The sequence below is a fragment of the Tamandua tetradactyla genome, chromosome 24 (genome assembly GCF_023851605.1).
Source record: "Tamandua tetradactyla isolate mTamTet1 chromosome 24, mTamTet1.pri, whole genome shotgun sequence".
In the NCBI taxonomy this organism is placed as follows: domain Eukaryota; kingdom Metazoa; phylum Chordata; class Mammalia; order Pilosa; family Myrmecophagidae; genus Tamandua; species Tamandua tetradactyla.
Window position 1 is genome coordinate 41727565 of NC_135350.1, and position 16106 is coordinate 41743670.

The 16106-nt window shown below is 37.5% G+C and overlaps 1 protein-coding gene across 1 annotated transcript in view; it reads right to left on the minus strand.

The window, feature by feature from the left end:
* Positions 1-14970, minus strand: part of ARHGAP24 (Rho GTPase activating protein 24) — a 539804-nt gene extending 524834 nt beyond the window's left edge. Inside the window, exon 1 of the mRNA XM_077142942.1 lies at positions 14637-14970. The gene's annotated coding sequence lies outside the window, so the exon portion shown is untranslated. The remainder of the gene's footprint in view (positions 1-14636) is intronic.
* Between the last annotated feature and the right edge of the window lie 1136 nt (positions 14971-16106).

Genomic DNA, 16106 nt, shown 5'->3' on the forward strand with positions numbered 1-16106 from the left:
GAGAAAAGGGTCAATCACTTTGAGTTTTAATAAACATAAATGAGCCGTTGATGTGGTCCCTAGCTCACAGCTGTCACCTGCTCAACACAGCTCCAAATTCATTAGAATTTAGAATTTAGGAAGTGAAGCAGCTGAAATTTCTAAGGAAAATTGAGGTCAATTTTTATGCAGTGGCATAACAGACACCCAGAGGTGCTGGAGGCTCTCATCACAGGACAAAAGCTTTGGTCTCCTGGTTGACAATGTACTCTTTGGACCAAGAAACAAGTGTAGATTCAGGGGAAAAGCCAAGATGAAAAAAAAAAACAAAAAACAAAAACCAGTTCCAAGACTCCAATAAGTACATAACATAGGCTCATCCAAACCCCACTTGGGACACCTGGTCAGTGTTACTACCCTTTTCAGTCCAGCTTCTGCACAGCCACATGGCTGTGAGCCAGGAGTCTTTTGATTTTTCCACAACACTTAGGCTGAACTGGAACCCAGCAAATTTATTAATACAAACAAGTGAAATAAGTCATGGAATCATATGTGATAATTAAAACAGAATAAACTAGTTTCCATTAGTTATTTTTATAATCATAATTTCTTGAATCTCATGTTTAATGTCAGATACATTAAATAAAACACAACTATTATTTTCTTAAAGGTACACTTTAAATGGAAGAAATGTACCACATTAGCCATTAATTAACTACAAAACAAACAATTGTAATCTAAAAACTGATAGCTATTTATTATGAAAAGCTAACAACTGAAATTTAGTCAATGAAAGCATTATTCTTATGTGATCATTTAAAAGACATATAATATTTCTTCACAACCTTCAAGAGAATAAAGCATAGTAAGTTAATTGACCAATCCAGAGATCAACTATTGTAATAACCCTTTTCCTAAAACCAATCACAATAAAAAGAGTCAATCTTGATTAAACAAAAATATTAAACTAAACAAATCCATTACCAGAAGATAAATTGGAGTTTGCAGTAAGCACTAGTATTGGACTAAAAACCTGAAGATTAAAAAGTCAGAGACTCTTACAATTATATCTGATTGTTTCCTCTACAGGGAAAGAATTCATCAATAAATCAAACAAATATTCAGGTTTTCCTGATATCAAGTCTTACAAGTTCTGTTTTGAAAAAAAAGAAAACTCTCTAATATAAACTATCAAATTCTAATTAGTAACCACTTATTTACCATAAACAAAAAATGCTATTCACAGATCCGCAGAGGTAAATGCATCACTCTAATAAGACCTGGGGCTTCCAGGTTAATAACTTTCCCCAAACTGCTAAACAAATCTTCTATGGCTGAATTGTTTCTATAGTTCCCAACAGTAAAAAATAATAGTACTTCCATGACCCTGATTAAAATCTACTATGGCACAAAAATTCAGTCTCTCAGACAGGGGGCAGGTAGACTGAATCATGTGTGAATGCATTCTAAAGGGTATTCTCTGGACATTTAACAATGGAATACAAGGAAGTTGGAATGTATAGGAACTGCCAACTTCAATAAAAAGAGCTGAAACCTTTGTTTCTTGTGAAAGCTCCTATTTAAGATAAAAATTCAATCTGATCCATGTGTATATGAGGTGCTACCAGCAGCCTTTGTTGCCTGCCCATAAGTCTGTAAACGCAGCCCTAATTATTCTGATTACAATTTATGGATCAACATTGGTATCAGGAATTACTCTCCAATCTTATAAGCAAACACAGGCTCTGTTCCCTGACAACCTTGAGAAATAGCAGTATGAAATGTAATTCAGCATATCCCAGGTTGGTACGTAATATCACCAGCAATTTCATCGCATTCCTCTTCAATAAGGGACATTTATTTATTTATTCCCGCACTCTCTCTCCCTAACTCCCCATGGTCATATAACCTTTACGTACCATTTACTGTTTCTAAATTAGTTTAGTATCACACATTAATAATACAGCTCAAAAATATTATCAGGCATTAATTGCTTGGCATTTTCACAAAATACTTCAATATAATTTTGCTACTTAATAGCTATTTCTAGCACATTAAGAAAATCTTTATTACATCAAACAAAACAGAAAAAAAGTTACAAAATAGGCCATTACTATTATTGCTGTGTGCTTGGTCAGAGTGTTATTTGCTAAACAAATAAGGATGAGCATTCATGAGCCACTGGGGCCCTATTCTTGCCTGGAGATAAATACATCAGCACCAGAGTCCCAGATGTGATACCATCAACTGCATACTGATGTCTAACGGTAGTCTAAGCATTGGGTAGTCTTCCGGTTGAGAGACAGAAGTAACTCCATTTGTTTGAGATCACGTCCTACGCGTATCAGAACCACCTGCGAAGGTCTGAGCAGCAGCGCGCACCAGCGTCCCACAGCTCAGCTGCGGAAAGTTCTCATCTCACTCTCGGCCAGCTGAGCCACGTGGTGCATCGCTAACTTGCTCCCTTAGTCCTCCCGTTTCAGAAAAGAGTTCCTCAGGGTTTTCAAGCCCTAGTCCCATTCTCCTATCGGGGGGAGCTAGGGATACTCACTGGAATTTTCCACAGAGTAAACAGCAGAGGACAGGACTGCAAACAGAGAGATAATAGAAGTACTGCACAGACAGAACTGCTGTTTCTCAGATTCGGTCGCCTTGAACCGAATCTTCCTTTTTCCTCCTCCATTCTCAGACTCACTTTTAACGATGAACTGGCCTAGGCAGCATTGAGAGTGATTAACCAGTCATTTTGTTTTCATATTTATTTTCTGCATGAAATCTCTTAACTGTTAAGTACCTTTAGGGTTACTCACTTGTTTATCTTTTAGAAATATGAAGAGCATAAAATGAGAGAACAATTTACAATTACAGTGTAGTTTGAAGACTCAACTGAATGGATATCTACTGTGTATTGAGAACACTAAAACTCATAAAAAATGATTTCAACATAATTAATGCTATTGGAAGGGATTAACATAAAATGTAAGAAAAGTCAGAACAGCATAAAATATTACAACTGGATTTTTTTTCAGTATACTAATTGCAAATCTGAATTTATTTAATATTCAAAAATAATGTCCCCACATCCCCTTTTTTAATTAGAGAAGCCATAAGTTTACAGAAAAATCATGTATAAAATACAGGGTTCCAATATACCTTTATTTAATATGGTATAATATTTTGGTTGGCTTTAGGGTTAATCAGTAAAAAATGCATGAAGAATGGTAGTCACATATTCATTTGCCCTTTTCTCAACCAGAGTTCCCCATCTGAACCATAGAACACAGAAAATGATATGAATGATTATTTTCTCAATTCTGCTAAAGATGGTGCATAACTAGTAGCATAGCAGAGAAGGTAATTCCTTATATGCATTGGATGCCTTAGGCTGGCATGTAGGTTTAATTCTCTGAGAGAATACAGGAGAGAAAGCTACTGAGGAATAGTGCGGTGTGACAGCAAAAATAGTCACTGAAGTCACATGTCCTGGCTTCCCTCTTCCTGATCTATGACTTGGGGCAAATCACCTAACTCTCTTGGGCTCAGTTTTCCTATCTGGAAAATGGAAATATTTTTTCTAAGTAGGCTTTTGTTCTAAAGTAATGTAAATGTAACTTTCAATTTGTTATGGAGCTATTGCAGAGAGCTAGCATAATTAAAATTTACAGTTTATCGACAAGGTATTTTTCTTTAATTCTGTAATTTCAATATTCTTCTCTAATCTGAATTTGCACCAAATGTAATAGGGAAAGAGAAGTTATATATATATTTCAGTTTCAGCCCCCTTGCTCACTTTTCTTGTAGAAGTGTTGAAGCCTGGATTCACCAAAGAAAGGGAAGCAGGAGTGCCGTTTCATTCCTAGGAAATATCAACTTGGGTTTGGTTAGATAGACAACAATGTTATTTATATAACACCTTTTATACCCAAAGTATATGACAGCTGAATGTAGGCAGTAGTTTAAATATATATATACTTAGCAAACCAAGGAGTTGACAAATGCAATAAAGAAGGTGGGAGGGAGAGAAAAAATTTGAGAAAGTGACCTTGTGATTAATGTGATTCCAAAGCAAAGGTTACTTCATATTTGAATATATCACAAAAGTGCTTGAAGTTCTTGAGACAGCACTGAATGAGATATGTATGACTCATGATGCACAAGGCCAGCAAAAGTGCAAAAGGAAGCCAGAAGGACAAGAAGTGCTCAGGTAGCTCATCATTATGTACAGAGAGCTAATTTAAGCAAGTGGATTCTTATCATAGAAAATCAAAGTCATGCATTTAATGCCTTAGAGATAGCACTCATTCAAACAAAGAAATGCCTAGTCACATTGAAGGGAAGCTTCCGTAAGCCATTTCTTTAAAATGTGGCTTCATCAGGAAACCAGTAACTTCATAGTCAAGGGAACTATTCTTAGAATGTATTAAAGTTATATTTACTCACGTTTACTAACAGAGACAAGATTTTTACTGCTTTTCTTACTGCATAGTCAATATATAGTGCAGTTAACTAGGGGCTGTTCTCACCAATGCATCATAAACACCAGTTGTCATCCAAGAATAGATAGTGTTTGCATTTGTGTTACTGAAAGGGCAGAAAGCATATGACTTCTTTTCCAACTTCCAAGATGATTTTATAAAATATGGAATTAAAATATGATCTTTTAACTTCATCAGCCAAGGTATCTCAATGGGTTGTTCTTAGCATTTGGAGAGAGAAAACAGTTTGAAGTGAGGGACTGTCACATACATTTCAAAACGTGGTATTCTTGACCTGTGGTCATTAAATGTCAGTAGCTTCTTAGCCCAATCATTGTGGTGAACAAAAATCACCCCCACAAATGCCCCCTAGGGAGTGGCATCACCCTTCCCCCAACCCACTGTTGATGAAAACTACTGGCACATGCAATTAATTAAGGAAAGGCCTAGCTAAACTTTACCATGGTGTTTACATGCCTTCCAGTTCCTGACTCCTCTCTCAAGTCAGACATCTATTTTTCAGAGCTCTGACATGCATACACATAGCCACATTTTTATCAGAATTGCTCAAAATGAGTACACTACCTCTAGCAACACAGGTGTTTTCAATGCTGTAATAACCTTAGAAAACATTTGCTTCAACCCCCTCATTTTACAGATAAGGAGATTAAAGTCCAGGAAAGCTAAGTGACTGCCTGAGTTCACAGATACTAATTACTACTATCAGAAGTAGGATTAAAGAGCACATCCTCCTAGCATTTTTCTCAATGCCTTTTCACTCATCATCAACCAAGAATGCAAAACAAAGAGGGAGTTTTCAAAATATATCTCAAACTACTGTCTAAATACTACATTTTACCTGTATGTAAACCAGAACATAGACTTTTTTTAACCCTGAAACGCAGCTAGCTGATACTTTTTTCCTCAAAATTATTTTCACACGCCATTAAGAATTAACTTTTAGAAAAGTTAATATGTACTTACTGACAACCTGTTTAAAAAATTCAGGGTGATATTCTTAAAAAACAAAGGAAAAAAATCCTATAAGTCTTCTCTAGTGAACCTGGATTCTGTGTTTTCAAACAGGAAATTTATAAGCTTTAAAGTAAACACAGCCAACAACTAACGACCAAAGACAATGGTAAATTAAGTGAAACACAATAATGAACAAAAGCAGGGCAAAGCAATATTGTCTGTTTTCTTTAAACTAATGGCATACCATCAATAAATATCTTAAACACATTCATCATTTTCTTTGGGGGGGAAATTATCCCATTATACAAATTTATATCATTTCTATTTTTACCGAAAAGTTTTCATCAGGAGTAGTATGGCTTTAACCAAGTTGACAATCTATTTTCTGCATGTGTTTTTCAAAATAAATATTTCAATTAGTAACAGGTTGAAACTCCTAATTTAATTCCTAATTTTGCAGCTGTTCAGCCGAATGGACCATTATCATGAAAATGTGTTTCAAGTTGAACACAACTTGTATACATAGAGAATGTCAAGTTCTGAAAGACAGAACAGAATCTAACTATTTAATGTCCTTGTACAAATAAACTATTTGACATCTGTGAGACTTACCCAACTGCACTGTGAGCAGACAGCATAGAAAAATAAAGGGAAACAACTGCACAAAACCAAAGTCACACACCAACCTCACAGCAGTCTGGGAAAAATTAAATCGTTTGTAAGTACAGATGTATCTTAAGGACGCTTAAGCATCAACATGTATTTCAGATGCACCCTCATCTGGCTTTTTCATTTGATTTCTAAATGCCAACTTCAAATACTTTTTGTTCTCAAATAAATTTGTTTCTCAAATTTTGGCTGGGCATTAGAATTACCTGGAGGCCTTGTTGAAATACAAATTTCTGGGCCCCACCCCTATAGTTCCTGATTTAGTTGGTCTGGGGTGTGTCTCAATAAATCTGCATTTCTGAAAAGTTCCTAGTTGAAACTTAGATGCTGCTACTCCTGGGACTACAAATTATCTGCTACTCTAAAGGATTTTTTAAGATTCTTTTTATGACAATTATCAACAATCAGAATTAATTATATATAGATATATTTAGAAGCATATTTTTAATTCTGATCCAGTGTGGGAGATGCACACACACTCAACTGAAATTAAAATTCGATAAAACAATTCTCACTTGATCCTATATAATGAAACTGATATTTTTCCATTCCATTCCATTGCATCCTATTCTATTCCTTTACATTCCAAAAGAAATGGTAGCCATGAACCGCTATTTGATTTTATGACCACAGACTAATCAATATCTAGAGTTTGAAAAATACTGCTTAGGAATCTTGTCATCATCACTGAGTTTAATATAATAATCACTGTTGACATTCATTGATATTTCAAGTGCAAGACTCCATTACAGGCTCTTCACAGCTTTGCTCATTTAATCTTCCTAGTAGCGCTATGAAGTATGAATTACTAAATGTCCATATTTTCAGAGGAGAAAACTAGTCACAAGGCATGTTCGTGTGAGAGCCATGTTTGCACACTGGTCTCATTCCAGAACATAATGATGAAGGTTGCTGCATTGGAGTGAGATATTTTTGTTTTGAATCCCAGATCCACCACTTAGCGGCTGTGTGATTATGAGAAGTTAATCAGCCTCCCTCCCCAAGTTTCAGTTTTCCCCATCTATAAAAGAGAAGTAATAATAGGACTTACTCCTATTGTAGCCATGAGGATTAAATGAGATAAACCATGGCAAGTGCTTGGCATAACTAGCACATAGTAAGGCCTCAATAATTGTTATCTATCTTTAGATGGAGACTGTATTCTTAATCGGCATATCATACACTGTCTCTGCTCCCCGTGGCTTTTAGTTTCCCGGGACTGCCTCTGGATTTGTCTTTTCTTCTGATTCCTTGGCTGGCTGCTGACACTTGTTATCCTGTGACCTTGCTTCTGCTCCTCCCCCATCCATCCTCCTTCAGCAGTTTGACCTGTTATGCAGGGGTTCTTAAAGCTCTTCCCTCAGACAATCCCCTGTGGCCTCCACCTGTCACCAGGCGCCAAAAACCAAGGCCTCCCCACCCCCCTGCCCATAGAAACTATCCACTTGGACCTATCCACATGGATACTCACAAAATTGTTGCAGAAGGTAAGTGTGAATTGTTGCTAAGAACATGAAGACGCTAACAAAAAAATCACAGCAGTGAGGGAGCAGAAGGCCTTCTGCACACCCCATAGATGATTATATATAAAGTAGTCAACATTGCATTTGACAATTTCACAATAATAGTCAATCAGAATGGGAAATAAAAACAAAAGGAAACTCTGAAGGTGGCCATCATATGGCTAAATCCCAGGTCTGACTATTAGCATCAAGTTCCTTTTGCTCCTCTAAAATCATCTGTTTTTATTGGAAGTTCCTTCATATAAGAAATATCAAAACCAGATATTTCCCTTTTTATCCAGGGTATGGACAGATGAGTCCATATGGATAAAGAATAAATAAGCAATGCAGGAGAGAAAGGGTAAAGTAAATAGGGTAGATGGAAATACTAGTGGTCAGTGAAAGGTGGGATAGTAAGGGGTATGGTATGTATGAGGTTTTTTGTTTTGTTTTTTTAATTTCTTTTTCTGGAGTGATACAAATGTTCCAAAAAAATGATCATGATGATGAATACACAACTATGTGATGATATCGTGAGCCATTAAATGTACATATGTATGGAATGTATGTATCTAAAGATTATCAATAAAAATATTTTAAAAAAAAACGAAACAGATATTCCCAATACAATGAAACAAACAGTTGAAAATGACAGCTCAAGGGTTCTGTAGAACTCTTTTTCTGGGAAGCTTTACAAACAGTAGTGAGATGCAGCCCAATTCTTCTGATAAATGTTCCTTTCCTAAGAAAAACTTGTCTGGAAATGACTTTCGTTCTGGCTCATTTTCCTTTCTATGTACCCACTGAGTACTGCCACCACTTTTTTTCTCTTTCTCACCTTCAACTGATGGGAGGAAAAACATTTCCAAAGAAATCCTCTATGACAGCTTTCCCAAGTTGAGTCCCTGCTCCTGAGTCTGAGACCTACTTTCCCCCTTCTCTTTCCTCCACCTGTAACTTTTGCTTAGGGTTCCCTTGGAGAACGTATCCCCCCCATCTGGGAATTAAAGCAATGCAAATAGATCACTGGAACTCAACGGACCATACTGTTCCTGCTTCTATGTCACCATGGAATAAAGTATGGTCAGGCTGATCACTATAGTTTCAATGTGGTGAGTGAAGCCTCTTTTCTCACACAAGAATCTTGATAGTGGTTACCCATCTCTTGACAGTGATTACACACCTCTTGCAGGTCTTTTCCGTGATGGTATTCTTGGGGGACCAACTCCTCAGCCCAAGAATTCTATCATGGAAAAGACCTACAAGTTAAGTTCAAGTCTGTTTGTCAGAGGTCACGCTAAGGCTGTATCATATGTCATCTGTCCCATATGTCAAACCAATGAAACATAGATTATGATTCTAATATTAATCATTGAAGAGAAAAAGCACTGGCATGGTAAATATGGCATGGCATTTGGATTTGAGTAGACCTGGTTTTGACTTCCAATTCTATCTACTTATATTATCTTGAGTATATTTCTTAATCTCTCTAAGCCTAAATATCCCCATGGAATTCCAATGGGAATGATAATATCTGAAGGGCTGTTGGTAGAATTAGAAGAAATATTTGAAAATCATCTCCTGGAGTACGTGGTTCTTAGTAGGTACTTACTTTATCAGATGTTTTATCTTTATGAGAATCTGTGAGACTCAGGGAGAAAAATACTCAGGAATTACAAAAGTTACTTAGTTTTCTGAGGGCTCAATTTGATGATCAGAAAACAATCTATTACAGCTCCATAAACGTGGATCTATTGCTAGCTTTCATTTGTAAGAAAAGGAAGGTTTTCTTTCTTAATTCTCAGAGACAGCCTGGGGGAATTCATTTATACTTATGCGATACACATAATGAAAAGAGCTCACTGTTTTTGGTTTTAAATATCTACTTCCCAAGTTACTCAGACCTGATTTTCTTCCTAAGGTTTTCAAGAAATGTACCATCTGGGGGCACAATCATTTTATCCATGAAGGAATATAAGAACAGTCCTAGCATGTTTCAAGGGCTTACAAAAGTGACTTGAAAAAAATATTGGCTCTAAAAGTCTAAACGAATGCAATAAAGTTAAAGTTTGTAAATATTTAATTAAATGTCTAAGAGAAATAAAACAACAACCACAAAAGTAATTCAACCTATTTTCATAATGGATTTGTTAGCTTACTTAAAAGTTAAAAGACATGGATGATGGATACATTTAGAGTAAGGATAAAAGGATGCAAACAATGTCATAAGAAAATCTAAACTAGGTTACAAGTGACCATCAAATAGTTCTGAGCTTCTTGGATGACAAGCCAAAATTAGAAACACGGTGATTTCTTAGCTTCTCTTCTAACAAAAGAAACATTAGTTAATCAAGAGACACTTGCTTTCTAAAAATTCCCAAAGGCAAAGGAGAATTTGTCAGGGAGATCCATATATAAGGAATATTGAAATATGTGACAAAAAAGTGCCAAGATGCTTTCCATGTGGCCTGTCTCTGTTAAATTGACTATCGTAAAAAATTAAAATCATCATATTAAAGCATAATTTTATTAAGGAAAAGGTTCTGTAATGTAATTTTGGTAGGCAAATATCTGTTTATATGATCTGCTACATATAAAGAACTTGGAGGAATAAGAAGAATGAATGGTTAAACTATTACTCTTAAATATCAACGCTTATTCTTCCAGGCTTCTCAGAGGCACTGAATAAGGAACAACCTGAGTCTGAGGTTCCTGACTAGTGCCTCTATTATGCTTTTTTGACTGAAAAAATACATGCACTAAACAGTAAATAAGTAAGTGATAAAGGTAACCTTGCTATGACAATTAAATGAGTCCACTTTTCTTTTGCCCCAAATGAAGGGAAAGCCCCATTCTACACTTTAAATAGCAGAAGTAACTGCAGACAAAGACAAAGTTTCTCAGAAAAAAAACTCTAGATTTGCCTTTCAAATGAGATGAACAGAAAATCTATATAAAAAGGAATCAGTATGTTGAAAGAAGGTGCCTCTTCATTTCCTCCTTTCCATCCACCTCCACATTCTCTTTTAATTAAATCTAATTTCCCTCAAACATTAGCACTCTAGATAATTTTTAAATAGACAAAATTATTATTTCTATTTTTTAATTAAGACTATTACCCATTTTACAGACACAGAGTCTCCAAATTTAATTCATTATTAGGCCTCATAGTTAAATTCAGGACCTCTTACTTGATTTGATAGATAACAGATTTTACAGTATAAAATAAAAACTCTCTGGAAAATGTTTATCTATTTTAAATGTTTCTATTGTCTTTAAATGCAAATGTATCTTGTGATTTTCAAAAGAAAAAGATTCCACAATAGTTTTTTGTTTTGCTTTGCTTTTGTTTTAGAATTGCAAATGCACAATATTTCATCTACTGAAGGGATTAAATAGGCATGAGTGGGCTGGTTTGGAAACTGAATTATGGTTTGCACCATTGTTACTTTTAGAAAACGAACTGTGTCCAAATGGACATCTTTCAAATGGACTTTTGGGATATACCCATATTGCATAAACTGGGGTCCATCAGCATTTTATGCATTCATAAATTTGTTTGCCTATTTATTTAGGAAATGTTAACAGGTATTTACTATATGTCAGACACCGTGTTAGGAATCTGACATATAGTAAATGTGGATATAGGTGGTTCCCCTACCATCAATACATCCTTTGAAGAACTACAGTAGTGGGGAGGAGAACACGTAAAAGGTATTAAAATAATCAATCAAAGTATGTTCAAAATACTATGGAAACAGACAAGATGAAATGATTAATTCCTCCTGCATAGAATATATGCAGATAGGTCTTTCCAAAGGAAGTTCCATTTGAAAAGAGCTCCTAAGAATCGAAGGGGACTTTCCAGAAAGAAGGCATTCCTGGAGAATGAAAATCCATCAGTAAGGGATCAGAAGTGTGAACAGCAAGGGGTCCTTATACAGGAAGAGTGGAAGATGAAAAGGAAGTGCTTTGAAGAGCTTTTAGTCATTTTATAGAAGAGTTAAGAGTTTAGAGATTATGGTATGTGTCATTCAGATCCACCAAAAGTTTTAGAACAGGGACTGACACAATCAGATCTGCATTTTGTAAAGATTAATTGTAGCACTATCACAGTGGAGTGTAGATGCTGCTTAAAGTACACATGCCTGCAATGACTCTGAAAACTTAGTTTTCTCAGACTCTCCATCACAATATTCCTTCCACTTCCAAATGTGCTTTTACTTAGCTGCTGAAACCATCCTAACCTTGTAAAGTTTGACTTCACTTAGCAAAGACAGATGGATCACCATTGAGAGACTCAAACTGAGGCGCTGCTTCTTCACATGAAAAGCACTGACTTCACTGCTATGTTGACTAGTTACAATTTTATTTTTAAATACCCTTCTCCATCTGGGAGAAATTGTAATCCTTTAGTCATAGCTTTAAGAGCAAACAGGCATCATTTATTTTAAAGCTCTTCCGCCTTTTCCTCAATAAAATGTGGTCAGGCTGGAGTGAATACAATGGGTTCTTGTTATCATCAACCTCTTCCATGCGGACATGTGACCAATTGGTTAGCTGTCCTTTCTTAGTGGTCTCCAAGCTGAGGCTCTTCTCATACCTCCTATCTTGTTTTACCAAAGTACCTACTTTTACCAATAACTGAACCATGATAGAAAGAAGTAATCAGCTTTATACAAGCACAACTGATGGGAAAAGAACCCTTCACCACCAGCTAGAAAACATCACAGGAAATTAGCAAAAGGTGATGGAGATGGCACTGCAACACTACAAATACTAAGAATAGGTACTAAATGCATGGCCTGAACTTTACCAGCAACGCTGCCCAATTTTAGAACTGAGAAGCCAACCTAGACATTAATAGAGCCAGAAAGAAAACACATTTCAGTGGGCCAGTAGGTCACAGAGAAACTACTAAGGGCACTGTTGGTGAATATCAAGTAGGCTTTGGCTAAGACAGCAAAGGAATCAGACACAGACTGCTCTTTACCACCTGCTGCACATTCCTAATCCTCACCCCTCCCCATTTCCCTCAACCCCCACTCCTTCCCCCTGGAGGGTCCAAGATCACACACACTGAGTAAAACCATGACCAATGAAGGCTCTCAGAACCTGAGCCATTATTATCCCACAGCAAAACCCTGAAGGACGTCACCAAGGATTTCAGCCAAGAACACTTTTGCGCTTAAATCTACGATCTCGTCTGGAAGGGTTCACTGCCATTTGTTCTGCAGCAGATTTTTCTGAGAACTTAAGTCTTTCCCACTTACTATCAGGTTTGTATTGTCAATGGTGGTTCATATTTGCAGCACACATGGCTCAAAAAATATTACAGAGATCCCCATATCCATCCCCTACCATCTCAAATCCAAACCCCTGTGATTAAGGAATAAAACCAGGTAATACGGTTGAAAGCCACAGGCAGGCTGAATTTTTCACACATGGAAAGAATTACAGATTCTCCTTCCTATTATCATCCTAGCTGTGTATTTCCTTCCATATACCTCTGACTAAATTCCAGATCTGAAAAATTCAGTTTATCCCTTACTGCTTTTTTAGAAGTCTTCCATCAAGAATATACCTCCTCTGAGTGGTAGGAAGATGTGATTTATTTAAAAATTTTGTCAATATCTCGGTCCTCCAAGATGTCTAAGATGGAACCTTTGACAACTCAGTAATGGCTCTATAGAGACAACAGACTTCCTGACTTAATACCTGAAGATCAGGCACTCAGGGAATATAAAAGTGGGAATTTTATTATTGGGCTGTCTTAGAAGTTGAAATATCCCTAGAGAAGAGGAAGTATTAAGAAATTTTAAAAGGGGAGTGAGAGCTTAACAAGGCTGATGTGGCTTTATGCATGCTTTCTGGCTTTTTTCTAACCTATTAATGCTGTGTGTTTTATGTTTTATGATGTCCAGTTTAATACCAAAATCCATTCTTACCCTTAATGGTTGGTTTTGAGTTCTAAGTAGAATCAGGGGACAGATTGTTTATATTTAATCTGTCTGTCCATCTTTTCAGAATTGAGTAGAGCTCTTGACTCTACTGCAAATATCCCTGGATATCCATTAATTTGTCTTAGTGGACACAGTAACACCTATTGTTTTACTTATGAATAAACATTTTACAACTTTTATGTTCCAAATATCCAACCATGGTTTATTTCCTCTTTTTTTTTAGAAAGAGATGAAATGATGCTATCTTGGCAGATTGAAAGAAAAGAAAGACCAAAATGAGATAACGATGGAACCAGAAATTGCTTGGAGATGATCTTTTAATTCAAATAAATCAAAATAGAATGACACAGTGGAGTCTGGGCTCCTTATTCCCGGCTGCTATTGAAACCTTAACATATCTAAGGATTCAAGAGGAACACCATCACTCCTTCTATATGGAAAGTTATAAAAGAAATGCAGTCTACAAATATATATTTTAATGAAAACAAATTATAGTTTATCCTTGAGAGGAGGGAATATTTCAAGGGATTTATTTATCTACATATTTAACATTTAAATCAGAACAAAATGCTTTGATTAACTCAAAATTCACCAAAGATTCCCTAACGTTTGCGTTCACAATGAGAGTATTTATTATTACAATCTACCTATGTGTGCCTCTTATCTAGGAAACTCTTACAAAGCACTAGTGGAAACACAAACACAGGAGGGGCGGGGAGGGAGGATGGATAGTAAGAGAGGGAACGGAATTGCACAAAGAGCTCTTATTAATGTCATCTACTTTTTTAAGCCCAGAAACACACACTAACAGCTTGCTCTATTTTTATTCTTTTAAAAATTCACAAACACACACAAAAAGGGACATTCTCAGTTTAAGAGAACGCGGGGGCTAACGCGCATAACCACACGCACTTGCATACACTGCACCAGAACGGAATTCTGCAATCCCTCTTGCCCCCAGCAACCCCTCCTTGTCGCAGGCAGCTGTGCCCGCAGCCTCCCCTTGCCGCGGAGGCCCCGTCGGACCCTCCCGCGGTGGCCTGGGCACACACCCCCGCCGCAGCGTCACCTACCCTGCTCCGAGCGCACTGACGGACGTGGGACGGCGGTAGCTCTGAAGGAGAAGGCTCCAGTACCAGGCGAAATAAAATGAAAAGGAAAACAGAAGACTCCTTTACTTCCCGCAGCAAGGGGAAGTCTAGAGCCCCATTCACTTGGTTGCTTCGCAGCTGTAGTTTCGGGGGAAATAACAGGAAGGGTGAAAGAGCTGCGGTGGAAAGTTATGGGTGTCCTCCCCCAGCCTCCCGCGCCTGGCCCCTCTCCTCCCGCCACGGCAGACTTGACAGCTCCGCTCGCCTCCGAACCCCTCTGGAGTCCCGCTTGTAGCCGGAGCCAGGCTGAGTTGCCACATGCACTTGAGAAATTCTAGCAGTTGCGCAAAGAGTCTAAGAAGTTAGAAAGAGTGACTGTGTGTGAATGTGCAAATATACAGTACAAGAGGCTGGAACAACTGAGTGGGGCCAACCCTCAGACGCAGCCTGGGGTTTCAGATTTCATTTGGCAACTGGCAGCTTCAGAAGACTCGAGCCGCACTACTGGGGAAGGCCGGGAAGATCCCTGTCCTCGCCCAACGCCTTGCTTCTGGGTTATCTTGGAGCGCTAAGCTACACCACCGGGCTTTGGGCTCCTCACGTTAACTGTTTGCTCCCGGGATAACGAGGCAGAGCGCGCCCTGCCTCTGGCCCTCCCAGCTGGCATCACTCATTTCATCTCACATGCATCATAGACCGTGGCTGATCACAGATCTGGGGCTTTGGGTGCGAGAAGAATGAAAGATATATGTGCCCCGTCTTCATGGAGCTCTGAATTTCATTGGTCAAACCACACATCCCCGGTTTACTTGCTTTCCCCCAACTCTCCATCTCTGCAAAATGTTACTTATCCAATCAGAATCCTGGGTCATTAAACCGCTACTCCTAGAAATGCATATTTAAAATGGATGACTTCTAGTTAAATCCTTAGAAAAAGTCTAATTCCTTCCTTGTCATGGTTTAGAAAGTCTCAGAAATACACAATATGAAAGAAAGAGGGCAGAATAGTAAGCATTTTGCTGATATAGCTCTCTCCCCTCCCCACCACCAAAAAGAAGTCTGTTTTCAAATCTAGACCTTACAGTGTTGGTTACCAGCGATGTCTACTTAAATTATTTAAAAAAAAAAGCCTTATAAAGATCTTTGCTTTAGATTATTTGGACATTATGACCCTATTTCTTTAAGTACAAAATAAGAGTGTCCCTAGTAGGGCTCCCCAAGAACAGGAGAAAGTGTATTCAGAGATTAGAACACCAAATGAATAGGCTGGGTGGACACTAATGTTTTTCCTCTGTTTATCCTCTTTCTCCAATTTCTTGGTACGTTCTTCTGGCAATCTGCCCTATTCCAGAACTCTATTAGGAAATTGATTTTGGGGCTGCAGAATTCTCATCTCTTTAATGAAACAAATGAGATTCTGTGGGGGAAACAATCTCTTTGGGCATGTCCTTT